General features: G+C 46.7%; 1 long non-coding RNA gene across 1 annotated transcript in view; it reads right to left on the reverse strand.

Annotated features, from left to right (window-relative positions):
* The window catches only part of LOC140134176 (uncharacterized), a 49,430-nt gene extending 43,598 nt beyond the window's left edge, over positions 1-5,832 (reverse strand). Inside the window, exon 1 of the long non-coding RNA XR_011856097.1 lies at positions 5,762-5,832. This is a non-coding gene — a long non-coding RNA (uncharacterized lncRNA). The remainder of the gene's footprint in view (positions 1-5,761) is intronic.
* Between the last annotated feature and the right edge of the window lie 14,334 nt (positions 5,833-20,166).

A 20,166-nucleotide genomic window follows, 5' to 3' on the forward strand; every position in this document is an offset into this window, starting at 1 on the left:
GGTCAGCTACGTACTCCCTCACCATCTTTCTGTAAAGATCAGCCCTACTCTGCCGAGACTGGGGACAGGTGACAGTGTCTTGCTGGGGTGACATAAAGCTGGCAAAAGCCTTGTAAAGCGTACCCTTGCCAGTGCTGGACAAGCTGCCTGCTCGCCTACTCTCCCTCGCTACTTGTCCCGCAGAACTACGCACTCTGCCGCTAGCGCTGTCAGAAGGGAAATACTGTTTCAGCTTGTGCACCAGGGCCTGCTGGTATTCATGTATTCTCACACTCCTTTCCTCTCCAGGGATGAGAGTGGAAAGATTTTGCTTGTACCGTGGGTCCAGGAGAGTGAACACCCAGTAATCGGTGCTGGAATAAATTCTTTGAACGCGAGGGTCACGGGATAGGCAGCCTAGCATGAAATCTGCCATATGCGCCAGAGTACCAACGCGTAAGAATTCACTCCCCTCACTGGCCTGACTGTCCATTTCCTCCTCCTCCAACTCCTCCAACTCCTCTTCTTCTGCCCATACACGCTCAACAGTGAAGGACTCAACAATGGTCCCCTCTTGTGTCTCGCCAACATTCTCCTCCTCTTCCTCCTCATCCTCCTCCACCTCCTCCGATATGCGCTGAGAAACAGACCTAGGGGTGCTTTGGCTATCAACAAGGGAATCTTCTTCCCCCGTCTCTTGTGAGGAGCGCAAAGCTTCCGACTTCATGCTGACCAGAGAGTTTTTCAACAGGCCAAGCAGGGGGATGGTGAGGCTGATGATGGCGGCATCGCCACTGACCATCTGTGTTGACTCCTCAAAGTTACTCAGCACCTGACAGATATCAGACATCCACGTCCACTCCTCATTGTAGACTTGAGGAAGCTGACTGACCTGACTACCAGTTCTGGTGGAAGTTGACATCTGGCAGTCTACAATCGCTCGGCGCTGCTGGTAAACTCTGGATAACATGGTCAGTGTTGAATTCCACCTCGTGGGCACGTCGCACAACAGTCGGTGAGCGGGCAGTTGGAGGCGGCGCTGCGCTGCCCTGAGAGTGGCAGCATCTGTGCTGGACTTCCTGAAATGCGCACAGATGCGGCGCACCTTCGTGAGCAAATCAGACAGATTGGGGTATGTCTTGAGGAAACGCTGAACTATCAGATTTAACACATGGGCCAGGCATGGCACATGTGTCAGTCTGCGGAGTTGCAGAGCCGCCACCAGGTTACGGCCATTGTCACACACAACCATGCCTGGCTTCAGGTTCAGCGGTGCCAGCCACAGATCAGTCTGCGCCGTGATGCCCTGTAATAGTTCTTGGGCGGTGTGCCTTTTATCGCCTAGGCTCAGCAGATTGAGCACCGCCTTCTGTCGCTTAGCGACGGCACTGCTGCTGTGCCTAGAGCTACCGACTGATGGCCATGCCCACGGATGGTCGTTCGGAGGAGGAGGTGGAGGAGGGGTGGGAGGAGGAGGAGGCATAGTAGGCCTGAAACACCTGGACCGAGGTAGGCCCCGCAATCCTCGGCGTCGGCAGTATATGACCAGCCGCAGGGTCAGACTCGGTCCCAGCCTCCACCAAGTTAACCCAATGTGCCGTCAGCGATATATAGTGGCCCTGCCCGGCAGCACTCGTCCACGTGTCCGTGGTCAGGTGGACCTTGTCAGAAACGGCGTTGGTCAGGGCACGGATTATGTTGTCTGACACGTGCTGGTGCAGGGCTGGGATGGCACATCGGGAAAAGTAGTGGCGGCTGGGGACCAAATACCGAGGGGCGGCCGCCGCCATGAGGCTGCGAAAGGCCTCGGTCTCTACTAGCCTATAGGGCAGCATCTCCAGGCTTAGCAATCTGGAGATGTGCACATTAAGGGCTTGGGCGTGCGGGTGGGTTGCACTATATTTGCGTTTCCGCTCCAGCGTCTGGGGTATGGAGAGCTGAACGCTGGTGGATGCTGTGGAGGATCGTGGAGGCGACGATGGGGTTTTTGTGGCAGGGTCCTGGGCAGGGGGCTGACTATCAGCTGACACAGGGGAAGGAGCAGTGGTGTGCACGGCCGGAGGTGAACGGGCTTGTTGCCACTGAGTGGGGTGTTTAGCATTCATATGCCTGCGCATACTGGTGGTAGTTAAGCTAGTAGTGGTGGAACCCCTGCTGATCCTGGTTTGGCAAATGTGGCACACCACAGTCCGTCGGTCATCCGGTGTTTCCTTAAAGAACCTCCAGACTTCTGAAAATCTAGCCCTCGCCGCAGGAGCCCTCGCCACGGGAGCTTCACTAGTTGACACATTTGGCGCTGATGCACCAGCTCTGGCCCTGCCTCTCCGTCTGGCCCCACCACTGCCTCTTCCAACCTGTTCTGGTCGAGGACGCTCCTCCGTCTCAGAAGCACTGTGTTCACCCGGCCTCTCAACCCAGCTTGGGTCTGTCACCTCATCATCCTCCGATCCCTCAGTCTGCTCCCCCCTCGGACTTCCTGCCCTGACAACAACTTCCCCACTGTCTGACAACCGTGTCTCCTCATCGTCGGACACCTCTTTACACACTTCTTCCACTACGTCAAGAAGGTCATCATCACCCACAGACTGCGACTGGTGGAAAACCTGGGCATCGGAAAATTGCTCATCAGCAACCGGACAAGTGGTTTGTGACTGTGGGAAGGGTCCAGAAAACAGTTCCTCAGAGTATGCCGGTTCAAATGGCAAATTTTGCTGGGAGGGGGCAGACTGGGGGGGAGGAGGCTGAGGTGCAGGAGCTGGAGGAGTGCCGATTTCGGTGACATGGGTGGACTGCGTGGAAGACTGACTGGTGGACAAATTGCTCGAAGCATTGTCGGCAATCCACGACATCACCTGTTCGCACTGTTCTGGCCTCAACAGTGCTCTACCACGAGTCCCAGTAACTTCAGACATGAACCTAGGGAGTGTAGCTCTGCGGCGTTCCCCTGCTCCCTCATCAGCAGGTGGTGTCTCACCTCGCCCAGGACCACGGCCTCTGACCCCTGCAGTAGTTGGACGCCCACGTCCCCGCCCTCGTCCTCTACCCCTAGCCCTCGGGTTAAACATTTTGAAAATGATAGTTATAACTTTAATTTTTTTTTTACCTTTTTTTTGTGTTTTTTTTTTTTTGTGTGTTTTTTAGTTTTTAAAACCAAACGATGCTATCCTATTGCTATGGCTATTTTCTAGCCAAGTATGAAAGCACACTGCTATGCCAGATGAGATGACGCTGAGTTATGAAAAAAATAAACGTAAAATAAAAAAGGAAATGGCAGACTGTGCCTAATTGAAATCCAACCCCGGGCCCTAATAAATTTTCCCACTTCGGTCTTTGCGATGGATATGTGCGTCACTAAGCGCAAAACACAGTGGTCGCAAGTCTCACTCCAAATTGCTCACAATTTGCTAGTAGATGCACTGCAACAACTACAGCCACCAGCAGATAAACCAGAAATCAAATATATATAACGCTACTGTAGGCGTAAGTAAGCCGTTTGGATTCTCCTATGGCTATTTTCTAGCCAAGTATTAAAGCACACTACTATGCCAGATGAGATGACGCTGAGTTATGAAAAAAATAAACGTAAAATAAAAAGAAACTGGCAGACTGTGCCTAATTGAAATCAAACCCCTAATAAATTTTCCCACTTTGGTGTTTGAGGTGGATATGTGTGTCACTAAGAGCTAAACACAACGGTAGCAAGTCCCCCTGCTAATTCCTCACAATATGGTACTAGCTGCACTACTAGTGCCAGCAAGCCCAGCCAGAAGCAAATAAAAAAAAAAGGATAACGTTATTGTAGCCCTAAGAAGGGCTGTTGTAGAATCACTCCTGCCTAACAGTAAGCTAATAGAACACCCTAACGCTTTCCCTGACCAGCAGCAGCTCTCTCCCTAGCGGCATCTAGACAGAGAATGATCCGAGCAGCGCGGGCAGCGGCTAGTCTATCCCAGGGTCACCTGATCTGGCCAGCCAACCACTGCTATCGACGTGTAAGGGTACCACGTCATGCTGGGTGGAGTGCAGAGTCTCCTGGCTTGTGATTGGCTCTGTTTCTGGCCGCCAAAAAGCAAAACGGCGGGAGCTGCCATTTTCTCGAGCGGGCGAAATACTCGTCCGAGCAACGAGCAGTTACGAGTACGCTAATGCTCGATCGAGCATCAAGCTCGGACGAGTATGTTCGCTCATCTCTATCTATTAACTCTTTAAGTCTTTCACATGGGTTAAAACAATAAGGACCTGCAATTTAGAAACTTTCAATTTTTTGGGGAAAATACATTCATTTAGGCCAAAACTGACAGTTTTAGAATAAATTAAATGATGAAACGCACTGCAACATTTGATGCCCAATTCCTTCTGAGTGCAGCGATACCCCATATGTGGTGGTGTCCTGCTGTATGGGCGCACGGCCGGGCATAAGATGAATGGAGGTGCCATTCACAGCAGATTTGTATTGTCACATTGTACTACCTATACATTTTTATTTTTTTGGTAATGCGAACATATGAGGCTTATTATTTATGGGATGAGATACAATGTATAGATAATTCATTTTGGGAGTCTAAAGCTTATTCATGAGATTTTATTAACTATTTCAAGGGGGACACAAAATCATCAATTTTTATTTTGGATTTTTAGCATTTTTTTCCCCCCGCTCACCGTAATGTAAAAATAATATTTTATCTTTATTCTCTGGTTCTCTACAACTGCGGTGATACCTCATTTATATAGTTTTTCTCATCTTTTCTCAATTTTCCTAAGCAAAACCAATATTGGAGAAAATTACATTACTTTTACTATTGAAAACTTTTTAGGGCCATAACTTCTGTACTTTTCTGTTGTCAGATCTGATTGAGGGCTTATTTTTTGCGAAAGGACTTTTTCTTTTCAGTGTTTGATGAAAAATTGTATATTATGGGAAGTTTTTTGAGTTTTTTTTTTTTTTACGTCGTTCACCGAGCGGGTTCAATATTGATTTATATTTATTGTACAGATTGATACGGAAGCGGTGATACCAAATATGTATGCGTTTTTGTGTTTAATATACTTTATTTACATTTTATGTGTAACTGGGGGTTTATGGGACTTTTATTTTATTTATTTAATTATATTCTAAAATGACAAAATTTTTTTTTTTTTACTTTTTTACATTTTCTACTTCTTGGCTTGAACAAGCGATCATCCGATCGCTTGTTCAAGCCTTTACACTGCAATACACTTGTATTGCAGTGTATAGTGTAAGTAACAGAGCATGCTGAGCATGCTCAGTTACATACAGCCGGGTCCTGCCAGGAGGCAGGACCCGGCACAGAGAGGAGCCGACAGCCTCGGGTCACTCGTCGGAACCCGGGGCTAATCTCTAAACAGTACTTTTTCTCCTTTTTCAAAAAATGCATGCATAATGGATACTTGCCTAACTGAACATAATGGATATAATAAAACTTACATTCATGTCAATGGGATTTTGAATTGAGATGTATAGCCTCGGTTCTTTCCTTTTTTCCCTCCATTTAAATATTTTGTATAACAGTCAGGCTGCATTCAAGTAAGATATAGACAAATACCCCACACAGAGAGTTAACATGAAGTTAGCAAGAGAGTGGCTGTTATATCAGTTGTGAGACATCAACTCAAATGGCAACTTCAGTAACAGTACAGGCAACAGTTTTATTTCTTTCTCAAAACAGAACAGAATACCTTGCTTCTGCAAATAACAGAAAAACACAGAGTCCACATAAATGGGCTTTCCTCACACTCCTTTGTAGGTTTTGTATCTACCCACCAGCATCAGCAGATTGCTGATCCTTGGCTTTGTAACACCTCCAGCTCTGCACACAGTATAGCAAACTCCCAGACTGCAAAAAAAAACACCCCTAGCTCACCTGAGCTTCCTGACTTTATCTGTCAGCCAAAACCTGGCCTGGATATGTGGGAGTAGTCACCCAACCAGCTCTTTTACTACTCAAATAAAAGCTGGGTGAAGCAGCTATACTACACATAAAAAAATGCCGGTTTCTGACCAAACATTAACTGACACACTTCACTGAGGCCAGGCACCTCAGTCAGGGCTGACTCTAGCATATTTGCTGCCTGAGGAGAATATTAAAATGCTGCCCCCCTCACTCCTGACCACTCCCTGTTAAGTAAATCCTTAAACTTACTAACAATAAACAACCCTACAGACAGCGCACTGACACTGTGACTACAGGAACTGAGAGGCATTAGTGGCATCTAGTACCTTATAGATGACAATCTCTTCCATCAGGAGGACTTTATTCCGGGTTCTCCAATCCATTACATATCACTGCTGAATTCACGGGCAGATAACTTCAGCTCCGTGCAGCATCTCCCCCCCTCCTCCCTAAAAAAACGCCAGTCATTTACAGTATGAAGTCTCCTGGATAGTCTCCTAAATAATATATACCCCTCACAACACAACTGACCATACTCTCCCCACATATAAAACATCCCTTTATTATAATATATATTATATAATATAATATATATAATATATTGCACCAATCAATATACAACACCCCCAATTTATTAATACAGATCCCCCGCAACATTTGGTTTACATAATGCAAAGTAATCTATTGTATCCTATCAGGGCCGGCTCCAGGTTTTAGTGGGCCCCTGGGCGACAGAGCCTTAGTGGGCCCCTCCGTGGGCCGCCCTCCAGTGGACACACTGACCAACCCCCCCTCCCCTGCGGACATACTGACCACCCCCTTCCACCTGCGGACACACTGACCACCCCCCCTTCCACCTGCGGACACACCACCACCCCCCCTTCCACCAGAGGACACATTGACAACCCCCTTCCCCTCCGGGCACACTGACCCCCCCCCCAACCTCCCCCTGCGGACACACTGAACCCCCCCTCCCCCTGCGGACACACTGAACCCCCCCCCCCTGCTGACATACTGACCCCCCTCCTCCCCCTGAGGACACTCTGACCCCCTCCCTCCCCCCGCGGACACACTGACCCCCTCTCAACCCCCGCGGACACACTGACCCCCCCCATCTCCCCCTGTATACACACTGAACCCATCCTTCCCCCCACGGACACAATGACCCCCCCCCCCTCCCCCTGTATACACACTAACCCCATCCCCCCCTCCCTGCAGACACACTGAAACGCCCCCTCCCCTCCCCTTCAGGAAAGAAAAAATAATTCACCTTTCCCGGTTCCCCCAGAGCAGCGCCTGCAGCTGTCTTCGGCCTGGGCCTCCTGTTCTGAAGCCGGCACATGTGATCCGATGACGTCATCTTGTGCGCCGGCTTCAGAGCCGTCCCATACCCTGTGGAGTGCCGCATCGTTGGGAACCCGGACAGGTGAGTTTTAGATTCTGCCTCTATGCTGCACTCCCGACCAGCGCAGCATAGAGGCAGAAAAGTGATCGATCCGGATGGTGATCAATTGTACCAGTGCCTGGCCCATGTGTTAAATCTCATAGTTCAGTGGTTCCTCAAGACATACCCCAATATGTCTGATTTGCTCACGAAGGTGCGCCGCATCTGTGTGCATTTCAGAAAGTCCAGCAAAGATGCTGCCACTCTCAGGGCAGCGCAGCGCTGCCTCAAACTGCCTGCTCACCGACTGTTGTGCGACGTGCCCACGAGGTGGAATTCAACATTAACCATGTTATCCAGAGTTTCCCAGCAGCGCAGAGTGATTGTAGACTGCCAGATGTCAACTTCCACCAGAACTGCTAGTCAGGTCAGTCAGCTTCCTCAAGTCTACAATGAGGAGTGGACGTGGATGTCTGATATCTGTCAGGTGCTGAGTAACTTTGAGGAGTCAACACAGATGGTCAGTGATGATGCCGCCATCATCAGCCTAACCATCCCACTGCTTGGCCTGTTGAAAAACTCTCTGGTCAGCATGAAGTCGGAAGCTTTGCGCTTGTCACAAGAGACGGGGGAAGAAGATTCCCTTGTTGATAGCCAAAGCACCCTACGTTCTGTTTCTCAGCGCATATCAGAGGAGGTGGAGGAGGATGCAGAGGAAGAGGAGGAGAATGTTGGCGAGACAGAAGAAGGGAGTATTGCTCAGTCCTTAACTGTTCAGCATGTATGGGCAGAAGAAGAGGAGTTGGAGGAGGAGGAAATGGAGAGTGAGGCCAGTGAGGGGAGTGAATTCTTGCGCGTTGGGACTCTGGCGCATATGGCAGATTTAGGCTGCCTATCCCGTGACCCTCGCGTTCAAAGAATTTATTCCAGCACCGATTACTGGGTATTCACTCTCCTGGACCCATGGTACAAGCAAAATCTTTCCACTCTCATCCCTGTAGAGGAAAGGAGTGTGAGAATGCATGAATACTGCTGGTATTCATGCATTCTCACACTCCTGCATGCATTCTCACACTCCTCACACGCCCTGGTGCACAAGCTGAAACAGTATTTCCCTTCAGACAGCGCTAGCGGCAGAGGGTGTACTTCTGCGGGACAAGTAGCGAGGGAGAGTAGGCAAGCAGGCAGCTTGTCCAGCACTGGCAGGGGTATACTTTACAAGGCCTTTGCCAGTTTTATGTCACACCAGCAAGACACTAGAGAAGAGAGGGAGAGACAGCAATCCAAATCCTGCAAGTTAGTTCATATAATTTGGTGCTTGCAGCCAAAGGTTCTGGTACATGAACCTAAAGTTCGGGACATCGATGTAGGAAGCCACAGCACACTAGGAATTCCAAAGAATGAAGGCTTTATTCACATAGAAGGCATAAGATTCGCGACGTTTCGATTCACAATGAATCTTTCTCAAGCATAAAAACATGGCCAATATGGGCCCATATATATACACAGGTGTGTGATGACATCATTTCCTTGTGAAGTAATATGCAAAACATACGGTAGTGAATTATTCAGTTAAAATATAGAATAATAAAGTGCTATAGTGTACAAGGAGATGTTTAAACAATTCATATCATCATAGTTATACAGTAGCATCTCTCGTGTGAGTTATATATAAAAAACAGCATGTCCGTGTCTAATTCCATGTTGATTTCATGTGCGCATGCGTAGCTGTTCTCGTAGTCATGACGATCAGGCTTGGTCACGAGGTCCGTGTGTGTACAACCTCCTTTTTGGCGATCATGTGACTGCCTTACGAGCTCCAGATGCAGCTACGAAATTCAAGTAGTATTACAGCAAGTAAGTATAATCCCTATAAACTTAATGTTTCATGGAATAAAAGAGGGGGAAGCCATCAGTTCAATGACCAATATTGTGATCAAAGACCGGAATAATCCTTTGTGCAGGTACAACCAAATATGCCGAGCTAGAAAACGAGGTAAGTATTGGTTAAGGACTATTAGGGCGTACACACAACCATCAGGGATATACACATAAGCGCATTCATGGTATCAAGGGTGCAACGAGAGTGGACTAGGTCTAAAAATAGACAGTACCACATCTACTCGCAATTCCCCAACCGATACCCCATATAGGTCAGTGGTACCTAACGCCTATAGCGCACCCCGTTATTCGTGCCAAATGTGTCCAGAATCACGGACTGGCCACCATGGACGGGTGATGTGCTAGCGTATTTGTACTCGACCAACAGTCATTCATATAGGTATACACCGTCCATGATTTTTTGGGCTTAGTGTGTTTCAAACCAAAAGTACAATCAAGAAAGCATATTCATACACCACCATGCTACAAAAGGGTAAGGGGAGGGGAGGAGGACACATAAGCATCATACCTGCCCAACACCTGCGTTAGGTACCACTGACCTATATGGGGTATCGGTTGGGGAATGGCGAGTAGATGTGGTACTGTCTATTTTTAGACCTAGTCCACTCTCGTTGCACCCTTGATACCATGAATGCGCTTATGTGTATATCCCTGATGGTTGTGTGTACCCCCTAATAACCAATACTTACCTCGTTTTCTAGCTCGGCATATTTGGTTGTACCTGCACAAACGATTATTCCGGTCTTTGATCACAATATTGGTCATTAACCCCTTAGCGCTCCGCGCCGTAGCTGTACTGCGCAGCTTCCCACTATTGGCGCTCAGCGCAGTACAGCTGTACTGCGTGAGCGCATACTATTTTAGAATTGTCACCACGTCAAACCACGTCAAACCTGACTGGCCAATTACAGCGATCTTAGGCTAAAAAACGTGCTTTTAGCCCTTTCCTCTTCCTCCAGCGGCACCATTTTGGTTTGGTATCACTGGAGAGAGGAAAGATCGTTACTGTGTGCACCAAAATACACTTTTACACTATAAATAGTGTTCTGATCCTTATCTGATCCCTATTGTTCCCTACAAATTCCCATCCCTATCTGTTTTTTCCTGTGTCCTGTGTGTTCCCTGTGTGATCGCCTTGTGTGATCCCACGTGTCTTCCGTTTTTCCCTGTCTGTCCCTTCTGAACCCAAACGCACTTTTTAGTGCGCTGTGTTAGCGTTGTTCTGCACTGGACGCACTTTTCAGTGCGCCGTGTGAATAGCACTGCACAGAATCTTTAGCAGTCTTAGCGGTAGTTAGTTTGTCTTAGGGCAAGCTAGGTGCATTTGTAGCGCCTTTTTGCGCGGTGCACATAGGTTTTTTTTCGGTGCCTGGTAATATTTTTTTCCAGAACACCGTAGGTGTACCCGTACTAAGCTATTTTTTGTGTGTGCCATCTGTGCGGCTGGTCCGTGTGGTTTGGTGTGCATTATCTTTTTTTTTTGGGTGCTATCTGTGCGGATTTACCGTGTAGTTTAGTGCGCATTATTTTTTTTTGTGTGCTATCTGTGCGGCTTGTCCGTGTAGTTTAGTGCGCATTATTTTTTGTGTGTGCCATCTGTGCGGCTTGTCCGTGTAGTTTGGTGTGCATTACCTTTTTTTTTGTGTGCTATCTGTGCGGCTTGTCCGTGTAGTTTAGTGCGCATTATTTTTTTGTGTGCTATCTGTGCGGCTTGTCCGTGTAGTTTAGTGCGCATTATTTTTTTGTGTGCTATCTGTGCGGCTTGTCCGTGTAGTTTAGTGCGCATTATTTTTTGTGTGACATCTGTGCGGCTGGTCCGTGTGGTTTGGTGTGCATTATCTTTTTTTTTTTTGTGTGCTATCTGTGCGGCTTGTCCGTGTAGTTTAGTGCACATTATTTTTTGTGTGTGCCATCTGTGCGGCTTGTCTGTGTAGTTTGGTGTGCATTATATATTTTTTTTTTGTGTGCCTGCTAGGCGGTTTATCCGTGTAGTTTGGTGCACATTATCTAATTTTTCTTGTTCTCTATTTTTTTTGTGTGCAATGTCTCAGAAGACGTACACCGTGTTGGAGGCATATAACATGCTTGCCTCTGACACCGAGTCAGCTAGTGGGGATGATGGTCCCTTTTACCTATCATCATCCTCCTGCTCATCTTCCAGTGACCTGGAAGGACCCCCAAGAAGGCGCCGTAGGGTTCCAGGGACTTCTGCAATTGAAGTGCCTGGGACTTCTGCAGGAGAAGTGCCTGGGACTTCTGCAGGAGAAGTTTCTGGGACTTCTGCAGGAGAAGTTTCTGGGACTTCTGCAGGAGAAGTTTCTGGGACTTCTGCAGGAGAAGCGTCTGGGGCTTCCACTGACCCCACATGGGTAGCCCCAGATAATTATACCCCTCAGGTCCCTGACTTTTTGGGCCATCCTGGCATTAACTTTGACACGACAGGGCTCAGAGCTGTAGACTTTTTTAAGTTTTTTTTTGATGAGGAGCTGCTGAATATTATTATATTTCAGACAAATCTCTACGCTGCACAACATATTGCCCAAAACCCCACGTCCTTTTATGCACAACCCTACAGATGGACCCCTGTCACTGCAGCAGACATGCACAAGTATTGGGGCATAATACTCCTTATGGGGATAGTAAAGAAGCCTTCAATCAGGGACTACTGGAGCACAGATATACTGTACCACACCCCCATGTTCCGCATGGCAATGAGCAGGATGCGCTTTGAAGCCATCCATAAGTTTTTGCACTACACTGACAACACACAGTGCCCACCCAGAGGTGACCCCAGTTATGATCGGTTATTTAAGGTCAAGCCCATATTAGATCATTTTAGTGCCAAGTTTGCCCAGGCATATACTCCCGCCAAACATGTGAGCATAGACGAGTCCCTGGTACAATTCAAAGGGAGACTTCAATTCCGCCAGTACCTGCCCAATAAGAGGGCAAGATATGGTGTGAAAATGTATAAGCTGTGCGAAAGTTCATCAGGGTACACATACAAGTTCAGGGTATATGAGTGCCCCCAGAATGCCCCCCCTCCCTGGGTGTTACAGGGAAGATAGTGTGGGATTTAGTGCACCCACTGCTGGACCAGGGCTACCACCTCTACCTGGACAATTTGTACACCAGCACCACCCTGTTCAAGTGCCTCACTTCCAGAAATACTGCGGCATGCGGCACTGTACGCAGAAATCAGAGAGGTCTCCCTAAGTCGCTGCTTGGGCAAAAACTTAAAAGGCACGAAAGCAGGGCACTATGCAGCGACTCTGTATTGTGTGTTAAGTACAAGGACAAGAGAGAGGTCCTTGTATTAACCACAATACATGAGCACACCACCACCCCTGTCCCAGTACGAGGTGCCAGTACAGAAACCCCCAAGCCAGACTGTATTTTAGATTATAACAAATACATGGGAGGGGTGGACTTGTCTGACCAGGTGCTTCAGCCGTACAATGCCATGCGGAAGTCGAGGGTGTGGTACAAGAAGCTGGCCGTGCACATCATGCAGATGGCATTGTATAATGCTTATGTGCTGCATCGATATGCCGGCCAGAGGGGAACTTTCCTGGAATTTCAAGAGATGGTAATAAAGTACTTTCTTTTTGGAGACCAGGAAGGGGGAGTGCTAGCACATCTGGAAGTGAGGCCACATCACGTATTGTACCAGGGCAGCACTTTCCAGGAGTAGTTCCCCAAACAGCCAGCAAGGGAAGGTCACAAAAGAGGTGCAGGGTGTGCTCCAAAAATGGCATTCGGAAGGACACCATTCATCACTGTGAGACATGCCCAGAAAAACCAGGGTTATGTATGAAAGATTGCTTCCGAATTTATCATACATCCCTGGATTTTTAGAGTACCCTGTTGTTACCCTGACGCACAGCTTATACATCATGCTGCACCTTCCCTTCTAAGCCCTGCCATGTGCCCAGCCTGTAGATTACTGTCCCGTATGCTTTACCCGGGAAAACATGCATCATGATTTTTAGTGTGTTTGTCTCCCATGGCAGCAGCTGGGCACAAAATGACATAATGGATATTTTTTACTATGCACTATCCATTTTGCACTTTTTCAGGGGTTCACCTGTGGGGTTAAAATGCTAACTATACCCCTAGATTAATTCATGGAGGGGTGTAGTTTCCAAAATAGGGTCAGTTCTTAGGGGTTTCTACTGTACTGGCCCCTATTGGCATCTACAAATCTTTTATGATGCCAAAAAGAAAAAAAAAAAGTACAATGTCTGTGCTCCAACAAGTTATTCCCTTTTGAGCCCTGCCGTGTCACCATCCTACAGATTATTGCCTCCTATGAGGTATTGCCCTAACCGGGGTAACCCGCAGAATGATTTTTGATGTGTTTTTCCCCAGTGGCATGAGTTGGGCAAAATACTTTTGTCACTTCAATGGCATATTTGATAAATTGTAATACAATTGTTTCTCTGCACTACTCACTTTGTATTACATTTGAGCCAGCACCTTAGGGGTTAAAATGCTCATACAAGCCTACATACATTCTTTGAGGGGTGCCCTTTCCAAAATGGGTTCACTACTTGGGGGTTTCTATTGTACTGGTACCGCGGGGGTACCCCCCATTACCAATCTAGTGAAAACAAAGCTTGAAAACCTAAATTGTGCTTCTTTCTTCCTGACCCCTGCCGTGTGCCCAGCCTGTAAATTATTGGCACATGTGTGGTATTGCCGTACTCGGGACAACCCGCAGAATGATTTTAGGGGTGTTTGTCTAAAGTGGCATGGGTTGGGCACAGTATATGAGGCACTAAAATGACTTTTTTGAGATAAAAACGCAATTTTTACTCTGAACCATTTACTTTGCATTCAATTTTGACCAGCGTGTTGGGGGTTAAAATGCTCAAAGAAGCCTACATACATTCTTTGAGGGGTGCCCTTTCCAAAATGGGTTCACTACTTGGGGGTTTCTATTGTACTGGAACCTCGGGGGTACCCCCCCCATTACCAATCTAGTGAAAACGAAGCTTGAAAACCTAAATTGTGCTTCTTTCTTCCTGACCCCGGCCGTGTGCCCAGCCTGTAAATTATTGGCACATGTGTGGTATTGCCGTACTCGGGACAACCCGCAGAATGATTTTTGGGGTGTTTGTCTAAAGTGGCATGGGTTGGGCACAGTATATGAGGCACTAAAATGACTTTTTTGAGATAAAAACGCAATTTTTACTCTGCACCATTTACTTTGCATTCAATTTTGACCAGCGTTTTGGGGGTTAAAATGCTCATACAAGACTAAATACATTCTTTGAGGGGTGCCCTTTCCAAAATGGGTTCACTACTTGGGGGTTTCTATTGTACTGGTACCTTGGGGGTACCCCCCATTACCAATCCAGTGAAAACGAAGCTTGAAAACCTAAATTGTGCTTCTTTCTTCCTGACCCCTGCCGGGTGCCCAGCCTGTAAATTATTGGCACATGTGTGGTATTGCCGTACTCGGGACAACCCGCAGAATGATTTTTGTGGTGTTTGTCTGAAGTGGCATGGGTTGGGCACAGTATATGAGGCACTAAAATGACATTTTTGAGATAAAAACGCAATTTTTACTCTGCACCATTTACTTTGCATTCAATTTTGACCAGCGTGTCAGGGGTTAAAATGCTCACCACAACCACCAATAAATTCTTTGAGGGGTCTAGTTTCCGTAATGGTATCATTTATTGGGGGTTTCTATTGCACTGGCACCTCACGGGCCCTGCCAACATGACATGGCACTCCAAATCCAAATGTGTGAAAACGGAGCTAGAAAATCAAAATTTCACTCCTTCCGTTCTCATCCCTTCTGTGTGCCCAGCCTGTAAATTATTGGCACATGTCTGGTATTGCCGTACTCGGGACAACCCGCAGAATGATTTTTGGGGTGTTTGTCTGAAGTGGCATGGGTTGGGCACAGTATATGAGGCACTAAAATGACATTTTTGAGATAAAAACGCAATTTTTACTCTGCACCATTTACTTTGCATTCAATTTTGATCAGCGTGTCGGGGGTTAAAATGCTCACCACAACCACTGATAAATTCTTTGAGAGGTCTAGTTTCTGTAATGGTATCATTTATTGGGGGTTTCTATTGCACTGGCACCTCACGGGCCCTGCCAACATGACATGGCACTCCAAATCCAAACGTGTGAAAACGGAGCTGGAAAATCAAAATTTCACTCCTTCCGTTCTCATCCCTTCTGTGTGCCCAGTCTGTAAAGTATTGGCACATGTGTGGTATTGCTGTACTCGGGACAACCCGCAGAATGATTTTTGAGGTGTTTGTCTAAAGTGGCATGGGTTGGGCACAGTATATGAGGCACTAAAATGACTTTTTTGAGATAAAAACGCAATTTTTACTCTGCACAATTTACTTTGCATTAAATTTTGACCAGCGTGTCGGGGGTTAAAATGCTCACCACAACCACCGATAAATTCTTTGAGGGGTCTAGTTTCCGTAATGGTATCATTTATTGGGGGTTTCTATTGCACTGGCACCTCACGGGCCCTGCCAACATGACATGGCACTCCAAATCCAAACGTGTAAAAACGGAGCTGGAAAATCAAAATTTCACTCCTTCCGTTCTCATCCCTTCTGTGTGCCCAGCCTGTAAATTATTGGCACATGTGTGGTATTGCCGTACTCGGGACAACCCGCAGAATGATTTTTGGGGTGTTTGTCTGAAGTGGCATGGGTTGGGCACAGTATATGAGGCACTAAAATGACATTTTTGAGATAAAATTGCAATTTTTACTCTGCACCATTTACTTTGCATTCAATTTTGACCAGCGTGTCGGGGGTTAAAATGCTCACCACAACCACCGATAAATTCTTTAAGGGGTCTAGTTTCCGTAATGGTATCATTTATTGGGGGTTTCTATTGCACTGGCACCTCACGGGCCCTGCCAACATGACATAGCACTCCAAATCCAAACGTGTGAAAACGGAGCTGGAAAATCAAAATTTCACTCCTTCCGTTCTCATCCCTTCTGTGTGCCCAGTCTGTAGATTATTGACACATGTGTGGTATTGCCGTACTCAGGACAACCCGCAGAATGATTTTTGAGGTGTTTGTCTGAAGTGGCATGGGTTGGGCACAGTATATGAGGCACTAAAATGACATTTTTGAGATAAAAACGCAATTTTTACTCTGCAACATTTAATTTGCATTCAATTTTGACCAGCGTGTCGGGGGTTAAAATGCTCACCACAACCACCGATAAATTCTTTGAAGGGTCTAGTTTCTGTAATGGTATCATTTATTGGGGGTTTCTATTGCACTGGCACCTCACGGGCCCTGCCAATATGACATGGCACTCCAAATCCAAACGTGTGAAAACGGAGCTGGAAAATCAAAATTTCACTCCTTCCGTTCTCATCCCTTCTGTGTGCCCAGCCTGTAAATTATTGGCACATGTGTGGTATTGCCGTACTCGGGACAACCCGCAGAATGATTTTTGGGGTGTTTGTCTGAAGTGGCATGGGTTGGGCACAGTATATGAGGCACTAAAATGACATTTTTGAGATAAAAACACAATTTTTACTCTGCACCATTTACTTTGCATTCAATTTTGACCAGCGTGTCGGGGGTTAAAATGCTCACCATAACCACAGATAAATTCTTTGAGGGGTCTAGTTTCCGTAATGGTATCATTTATTGGGGGTTTCTATTGCACTGGCACCTCACGGGCCCTGCCAACATGACATGGCACTCCAAATCCAAATGTGTGAAAACGGAGCTAGAAAATCAAAATTTCACTCCTTCCGTTCTCATCCCTTCTGTTTGCCCAGCCTGTAAATTATTGGCACATGTCTGGTATTGCCGTACTCGGGACAACCCGCAGAATGATTTTTGGGGTGTTTGTCTGAAGTGGCATGGGTTGGGCACAGTATATGAGGCACTAAAATGACATTTTTGAGATAAAAACGCAATTTTTACTCTGCACAATTTACTTTGCATTCAATTTTGACCAGCGTGTCGGGGGTTAAAATGCTCACCACAACCACCGATAAATTCTTTTAGAGGTCTAGTTTCTGTAATGGTATCATTTATTGGGGGTTTCTATTGCACTGGCACCTCACGGGCCCTGCCAACATGACATGGCACTCCAAATCCAAACGTGTGAAAACGGAGCTGGAAAATCAAAATTTCACTCCTTCCGTTCTCATCCCTTCTGTGTGCCCAGTCTGTAAAGTATTGGCAGCGGACCACCAGCTCCATCCCAAGATCCAACTAAAGGTGCTGCAGTTAAAACTATATTAATCTACTACTACCTTACTGCCTCCATACATCGTCCCCTTATCAAACGAGCTGTGTCAGGCAGAATTTTGGGTTGTTTTAACGGCTTCCACATCAAACTTGTTAACTTTGTCGCCACCCTGCTGTGTTATCCACAAAATATACCGCCAAACTTTTATCATTTACCAGTATTATTTCAGCGCTTCTTGCACATCTGTTTATGTTCCCCTCCCCCGCCATAACCAGGCCAATTACTTATAAGAACAGTACTTCACTTGATCTTATACAAAAGGTTCTTGGAGTGCTGTTTGTAGCCCCCGCCTGCTTTGAAAATGAGAATTTTTTCAAAGTAAACGCTTCGGGCCTCCAGGCCCATTTTGGGTGGGGAGGAGCCGAGAGGCAGGGGCTTGGCCAGGCAAATGCTCACCTGGCAGCGGACCGCCGGCTCCATCCCAAGATCCAACTAACATAGTTTTAACTGCAGCACCTTTATACTACTACTATCTTACTGCCTCCGTACATATTCCCCTTAGCAAACAAGCTGTGTCAGGCAGAATTTTTGGGTGTTACACCAGATACATAATGGAACTCGGCCCATCTGTCGCCGCCATGCTGGAGACCTGAAGTTTCAATCATAGCAGCGCTATATGGATGCCCCATACTGTCGATCTTAATCATGGAACCATTACCAAAAAAAATAAAAAATAGAACCGCTATGCTATTCCATTATTCCTAGATGAAATATTCAAACGACCCCGCCTGCTTTGAAAATGATAATTTTTTCAAAGTAAACGCTTCTGGTCCCCAGGCCCATTTTGGGTGGGGAGGAGCCGAGAGGCAGGGGCTTGGCCAGGCGAAAGCCCGTCTGGCAGCAGACCGCCAGCTCCATCCCAAGATTAGGCAGCCTCAGAGGCATCCATGCATGCTGCCCTTGCTGTTTCCTGTCCATTTCGCCTCCATGATCCTCCACAGCGTCCACCAATGTCTCCATGCGCAGTGTTCAACTGTCTATACCCCAGACGCTGGAGCGCAAGAGGAAATATAGCACATCGTCCCCTTAGCAACGAGCTGTGGCAGGCTACATTTTTGGGTGGTTTACCTGCTGTGATTTTCTGGTGTTTTATATGGGTCACTCATTTTGATAATGGATGCAAAGCTGTTTGACGGAGTGCGAGCCCCCCCCCCCACATGCCTCCACATGTCGTCTCCATAGCAGCCTCCACATGTCATCTCCACAGCTGCCTCCACATGTCATCTCCACAGCTGCCTCCACACGTTGTCTCCATAGCTGCCTCCACACCTGGTCTCCATACCAGCCTCCACATGTCGTCTCCATATCTGCCTCCAAAAGTCGTCTCCATAGCTGCCTCCACATGTCGTCCCCTTAGCAAACGAGCTGTGTTAGGTTCATTTTTTGGGTGTTTCACCAGATAGGTTATGTAACTTGGTCACTATGTCGCCACCATGCTGTGTTATCGACTAAATATACTGTCAACCTTTTGTTCACATAGGAAATCATTTCAGCGCTTCTTGCTCACCTCCTTGCCGTCCACTATGCCGCCATAACCAGACAAAATACTGATACGTACAGTGCTACATGTTATCTTCGCCGAAAGGAATTTTTTAAATTGAAGCCTGAGTCCATTTGGGGTATGTCACTATGACACTCTCTAGCCTGCCGCTGCCTCTGCATGCCGTCCCCTATAGTCTCAGGGTCATTTATTGTGTGTTTTAGATGCAATCTCGCCTTTGGTAACTCTGTCATCGCCATGCTGTTGCCCATAATTTTGGCATAATGGTGCAATTAAGCATCCTCCATGCATGCTGCCCCTGCTGTTTTCTATCCATTTCCGTGGTGTTTCCATCATTTTCTGAGGTTTCCATGTGTTTGGCCAAGCTTCCCTGTGCAGAGCCTTGAAAAATGATCGAGTCTCCCATTGACTTCAATGGGGTTCGTTATTCAAAACGAGCACTTGAGCATCAGACAAAGTTTGACTCGAGTAACAAGCACTAGAGCATTTTAGTGCTCGCTCATCTCTAATTGTTACATATCTTAATGCATAGAAAATAGAGGGAATGTATTGCACGTACCCATGATCAATATTCTACCCTCGTCTGGTGTCCCCGACGCGCGTCTCGGCGCAAGCCTTCATCTGGGGGTTCATTCATTAGGTCAATACGATCACGTGGATACCAAATTTGTATAGGTTTTATAATGTTTTCATACATTTACAAAAATTAAGACCTCCTGTACAAAAAATAAATTCTTCTTCTTGCGCTAAAAACTTTTTCCTACTTTTGTGTACATTGGTCTGGGTGGTGTAATTTTTTGGGACATTTGATGACATTTTCAATGCTTTTATTTGTAGGATTGTACAACCTTTTGATCACCTGTTATTGATTTTTTTATATTTTTCAAAATGGCAAAAAAAAGCCATTTGCGACTTTGGGCGCTATTTTCCGTTTAACACAGTGAAAAAACGTTATTATATTTGAAGGGGTGAGAAAGACCAGCGGGTTGAAACGCGCGTCGGGGGCTGAACACCAGGTACTGTGGTCCACTGGATTTCCCTTTCACAGATTTTTATACTTGTTTGGGTCTGATACTTTTTCAAATAACTGCATGTTTAATTGTAGTATTTATTTGCTTAACTTCTGTGTCTGGGCATGAGTTTTTGTTATGTGGTGCAGTACACATTACTGCCATTAGGAGCAGCACTCCCTTTGCACTACTCTATATACAGC

The sequence above is a fragment of the Engystomops pustulosus genome, chromosome 5 (assembly GCF_040894005.1).
Source record: "Engystomops pustulosus chromosome 5, aEngPut4.maternal, whole genome shotgun sequence".
Taxonomy (NCBI): Eukaryota; Metazoa; Chordata; class Amphibia; order Anura; family Leptodactylidae; genus Engystomops; species Engystomops pustulosus.